The 6000-nt window shown below is 39.0% G+C and overlaps 1 non-coding gene across 1 annotated transcript; it reads left to right on the forward strand.

Moving 5' to 3' along the window:
- Positions 1–1862: 1862 nt before the first annotated feature.
- LOC112063922 (small nucleolar RNA SNORA70) lies at positions 1863–2001 on the forward strand. The gene has a single exon (XR_002891266.1). It is a non-coding gene; the product is annotated as a small nucleolar RNA SNORA70 (small nucleolar RNA).
- Positions 2002–6000: the final 3999 nt, after the last annotated feature.

The raw sequence follows: 6000 nt of genomic DNA on the forward strand, positions 1-6000 counted from the left end.
TCTTCTATTAAATGCATTCACTGTACTTGTACTTTCAACAATTTTATTTTTCATTTCTTAAAGTTGTATTTAGTCTTTAATCCAAGTCTACCTGTTCATTTCTTTTTTCACAAAAACTGTTCATCTCTCTGTTTTGCATTCCATGTCAAGTCCATCAGTAAGCCTTAGTTGTGTCTATATTCAAAGCATATTGAGAGACGTACTGAAATACAACAATTCAATATTGATTTTGAAATGTTCATGATGAATTAATATGTAATCCAAAGATAGCTAAAAAGTGATATAAAATTGTTAAAACTTACTATTTATTATAAGTCACTGGTATCCACAAAAACTTTTGATATTTTTCTGTAATAGGCATAAAATAAGAATGAAACGTAATTGACTACGGGGGGAAAAAAGAGAAGTATAAAAACAACTTATACAGAAACTAAATTGAATCTCCAAAGGGTGCCAAAAACCTAAGGTATATGTACCTGTACCACCTCTATCAACATTTAAAGTGGAGAAAGGGTCTATAAAACTGCATGATAAAACTCTAGGATAATATTACAGTGGCAATAATCATCAATAGTATTAAGAGCAAATTTTCTTATAAGAGCAAAACAAATTTAAAAATATATGAATAGATGCACAGTGATATTATATTTTCACTTATTAGTCAGAACATCTCCCAACCCACCAGATGTCTACTACCAACACTAGACCTATTTCTTCATTTTACTACCAGGCATGTGATTATATTATCTACTCCAACACCCTCTCCTTTAACTACAAAACTGCAAATCTATCTGTTCATTTTGATGGTCCCATGCTGCTTGCTAACTTTTTCCTACTTTGTGTCATTTTATTTTTAGGATTTCTTTAAGTACTGTATGTGTAGCTATTTTCTATTCTGAAACCAATTCTTCTAATATCTGATATCTTCGGTGTTTGGAACTGTAGCTTGTTATTTCTGTTGACTTTCATTCATGGTGGTTTGTTTCTCATTTGTCTGTGACTATTGTGTTAATTTTAGTTTGTGAATAATCCTTTCAGGGTCCAGTTTAATGTGCCAATCTTTAATAAATTTCCCCCTCATTGTTGGCACAAGGCTTAGTCACCAATTTCAGTACTAATAGCCCATTGCCCTCAGGGCAACCTTGCTTTTCCCTTGTCCTTACCTGATCACTGATGGTTTTAGCTCACCGTTTTTTTTTTTTCTTTTTTTTTTTTAAGTGTTTCCTTATTCACTGCAAATTCAGCAATAAAGTAAAAATTTTAATTTTATGCAGGTTCTACTTATATTGGGAAAGCCCTTCAAATTGAGTCCTCATGTTACAAAAGACAGACTTTTGACGTAATCTTCAAAATATTTATATCATTTAATTGTAAAGTGAGAGAATATATTTTTTCAAATATTCACAGTTACAAATTCCCAATAAGGTTCGGGTTGACTATGAAGATACTAGTGATTGAGACTAAATTTTTCCACAACTAAAGCTTCTTAAATGATGGTTTAACACAATTGTTTTAAAATGGTTGGGAAGAGATTTTTAAATCGCAATGCTCTTGTTATTGGCATTTAACATTGTAATGCTCTTTTTAGTGGCATTTAAAATTGTAACGCTCTTGTGAGTGATATTTCTTCCCTTATATCAACTTCAAGGAAGAGTTCACATATGGGTCAAGGAAACAACTAGATTGTATGAAACTTTCTAGTAGAGAAGCAAAGGAGTATTCTACCTTCTGAATACCTCATTTTTCATTTTTTTTTTCACTGTTTTGTAATTTGTCCACTGTAGCTGGTAAAATAAGATGGGCTCAGGGCCTCTTTCTACTCAGAGGTAAGTAATAGGCCACTTTAAAAATGGTAGTAGACCTTGCAGCCAATTCAGCCTACCGTGCTCTTTTCCCCGTGGGGGCCTGGTGTGCAATGGCTGCAAACAGCAGCCTCCTAGGTAGGGTAGTGTATGAGTCTGTTGCCTGTATGGGTTGCCCTAAGGGACCTTGGCGGCAGCCCTTTCCGTTGGACATTCATGACTGGCATGCTGTCCCCAGTCTAGGCTCCAGATAGGTAGGCACAGTGCCTTTGGAAAGCCCCAGGGCACAGTGGCCAAATCATAATGTCCATCCGCACCAAGCTGCAAAACAAGGAGATGTGATTGAGGCCCTACCCTGGGCCAAGTTCCAGTTCCCTGGCCACCAGAAGATCCACATCTCCAAGAAGTGAGGATTTTCTAAGTTTACTGCTGATGAATTTGAAAACATGGTGACAGAAAAGTGGCTCAGGCTGTGGAATCAAATACATCCCTAATCATGGCCCTCTGGACAAATGGTGGGCCCTGTGCTCATGACACCCTTGGCACTGTCCCCTCCTTACTCACATCCACCAATAAATCCTATTTTCCTGTCAAAAAATAAAATAAAATAAAAATTTTTCAAAAATATAAAGGGGAGTAGACCAATGTCTATTTCCAGGTTTTGATATTGCACCATAGTTATACAAGATGTTCCGTTGGGGGAGACTGGGTGAAGAATACACAGGACTTCTCTGTACACTATTTTGGAAATTCCTGTGAATTGATCATTATCTAAAACAAAAAGTTAAAAAAAGAGCAGAGTGGAAACTAGGGTATGGTCTAGAGACAAGAGGGTGTGAATGAGGATGTTGCTTCTGTCTCTGACCAGGCCTTAAAAGAATGGGAAAAAGGGGCTGTGTTGACACACTCGTAGTTTATCCCAGTTCTCCAAAGGCATTGTGCAGCAAAGCCCTAAGAAATGATAACAAACACTCATTTGCCTGCTGTATATTATGAAATCCCTGAGTGACACAGCAGGGTGACAGGCAGCTGCACGAGGGCACAGAAAACTAGTCATCTTCTCCTTGGAGATGCAACTAATAGCTCCCTTTAAATGCATGGTGGGCTTTTTTTTTTTTTTTTTGACAGTTATTAATGCCGGGTTTACAAAATAAATACCATAAATTAGCACCACAGGAAAACTGAACTCTATGGAATCTATAAACATAAGAGAAAACATGACTTTTAAGGCAGATCACTTAAAATTATAAGGGGATACAGGATCTGTTTTTTAACCAGGCTAAGAACTCTAAGAACATTTGTAAACACTCCTGTTTGCTGTGCAATATGGCTTTGATTAATTGCAGCATATGCTTGTACTACGAATAATCTTTTTTTTTTTTTTTTTTTGTGGTATGCGGGCCTCCCTCTGCTGCGGCCTCTCCCGTTGCAGAGCACAGGCTCCGGACGCGCAGGCCCAGCGGCCATGGCTCACGGGCCCAGCCGCTCCGCGGCATGTGGGATCCTCCCAGACCGGGGCGCGAACCCGGTTCCCCTGCCTCGGCAGGCGGACGCGCAGCCACTGCGCCACCAGGGAAGCCCAGTCATTTTTGATATAGTAGTAAGACACGTGACAGAAAAATTGCAAATAAGGAGGTGTTTCTCTGTGATTCCTGAACTCTATTAATATTTTAAATCAGTTAACAGCTTAATGGATAGTGTGGGAGAAAGGAACAAACTAATTTAGCTTTAGCAAGCAACTTGAACAGTTTTCACTACTCACTGTTTTACATTTTGCAGGGTTTTCATTTGTATTAATAACTTATTACTTCTATTAAACATACATTTTCCCTTAAGCCTAATGTTTCTTCAGCGGAGACCAATTAACTAGGACAGACTTTTCTTAGCTAGCCAATTATTTTAATTGCTAGAATTTTTTAAAATGTGCTTGCTTTGCATAGATTTGACCAGTTGAACTTGCCCCCAAAATGCATTAACTTTGTAATACAGGAGATGGAAGACTTTTGGTGAATATGTGGATGCCAAAAAACTTGGACATTTAGGGTTCTGCAGAACTGAGCGGTAGACTAACAACCCTATGCCTTTATTCCATTGCTTTTCATCCTCGTCTTTGCCTTTAATTGGGTGCCTTTCCAATCCAGCCCTATTTTGTTCATTTTTTATTCAGCTTCCTTGTTGTCTGTGTGAAGAACTATGGCTTGAAGGATGGGCAGGCAATTGCTGTACTAAGGAGGAACTGTAACATGGTAGGTGGGGATCGACTCTAACAAAATCTGAGCATTGCTTCCCTATTCTTTTGGGACTGCTACTGAAAAAAAAATGCATGGAGCCCATATTTAAGGAGCATTGAAGAGTTAAAAGCAAAAGCAATGACAGATCATTTCATTCATTAGACTTCCAAGCAAGGGGTGAGGTATGATTAAACTGAAAGAACAAGAAGCACCATAGAGACAGAGTTTGTTTGGGGGGTTAGTACCCTCCTGGCAATGCCAGGAAACTGGTCATTTTCATGCAAATGAAAGAACTCCCTGAAGGGCGCATAAAAAGTCATTTCCAACTTGTAGAGACACTAAACACACAACTAGGGAGGAAAAAGAGTAGCAGTAATAATGAGAATGCTAAATAGGAATATACTAATAAAGTAGAAAAATTAGTAAGCAGATTGGTAGAATGAGAGAAATAACAACCAAAAAGGGAGAGGAAAAAATCAGCTTACAGAAATTTAGAGTGAAGGTAGCAAATCCCTAGCAGCACAGAGCCAGTTTTGCTGGTGACAGTGTTCTTACAAAGGGCATAATCAAGCATAGTAGTGCTAAGTACCACATCCCACACATAAAAGAGAAACTGTGAAAGAGTGAAAACAGTGTTAAATTAATTAAACAAGGAAGCCATTAGACTGAGGTGTTTCTAATGCCTTACCAACCTATGAAGCAACCCAGAACCTAAACCTGTAAATGCCTCAAGGTTAAGAAATCAAAATCTAAGGACCACCAATCACAAACAACCAACTAGGCTTTCCCAAATAAGGCAACCACTTAAGCTAGAGCCAATCAAATAACTGCTTTGCTTTGTTTCTGTTTCTTCTCCATAAAAGTCTTGCCCCTGGTTCCTGCAGGTAAATTGCTCCTAACTACTTCCGATTTGGCACTGCCCACTTTAAATGAACTTTTGCTCAAATAAATTCTTAAAATTTTTTAAATGCCGCAGTTTATCTTTTAACAAAGACAATAGGAGAGTCAAAGGGGCTGAAAGAAACAAGGCTAAAATGATGATCTCAGCCCAGCAGTCTACTGAATCCCTTCACTCCTTTGTTAATTCATTCTTACTCTCATTTAATTATCCAATTGCTCACTCCTTCATTCCACAAACCACTCCTTACTAAGGAGAAACTAGCAGTCAAAATTCATTTATTTACAGATTGTCTATCCTAGCTTGGTCTCTCCAGAAAGCAGAGGCCGAGCAAAAACCTCATGTGCTACTATTTCTTTAGGGAAAGCAATCCCATGTAAGTGGGAATGAGGAGAGCAGGAGTGAGGAAGGGTAGGAGGGAGAGCCGATCCTACAGTGTGGTATTGAGCTGGACGGTGTTTGGAATCAAGGGCAACTGATTGTCAGTCTCACTAAACTGTCTTCTGAGGCTCTAAGAATGACTGTGCCTTGGAACATTTGGAGTGTGATGGAGAAGGGCCCTGATCCCCGAAGGGCCCTTATTCCCTGGCCCTGATCCTTATTGGTCAAAGGTTTGCTCCATAGGTCCCCAAGTGTTAACTGCTAGGTTGAGCTGCAAAGGCCTCAAGAACTTGGGACATCTCTCCTCAGGGCAACAGGGGTGCCCCAATGGCAGTGATCTGGGGGGTACAAGGCAATAGGAACCAGGCTTGATAGGAGGCAAGGTGTGGTCAAGTTGTGCCCACAGGAAGTTGGTTTGTGGTGATGGTGGATGACTCAGTGGCCAAGGGCATAGGTGAGACCAAGAAGATTTGAGGTAACACAAAAGAGGAGGCTAATACATGTTCCTTGGAGACATTAGTAATTAACCATTTATATTTAACTTTACTGCACTGCAAATTTGGTTACAATTTTATTCATGTTGTGCTTTTTACATTATTCTCATATTCTTTCTGTTGTATAACCTAGATTATAGGATGCTAATTTATGGTTTATTTGTCTTACAAACACTTAAATTCTTTCAAACCAT

Source organism: Physeter macrocephalus, chromosome 4, assembly GCF_002837175.3.
Source record: "Physeter macrocephalus isolate SW-GA chromosome 4, ASM283717v5, whole genome shotgun sequence".
Taxonomy (NCBI): Eukaryota; Metazoa; Chordata; class Mammalia; order Artiodactyla; family Physeteridae; genus Physeter; species Physeter macrocephalus.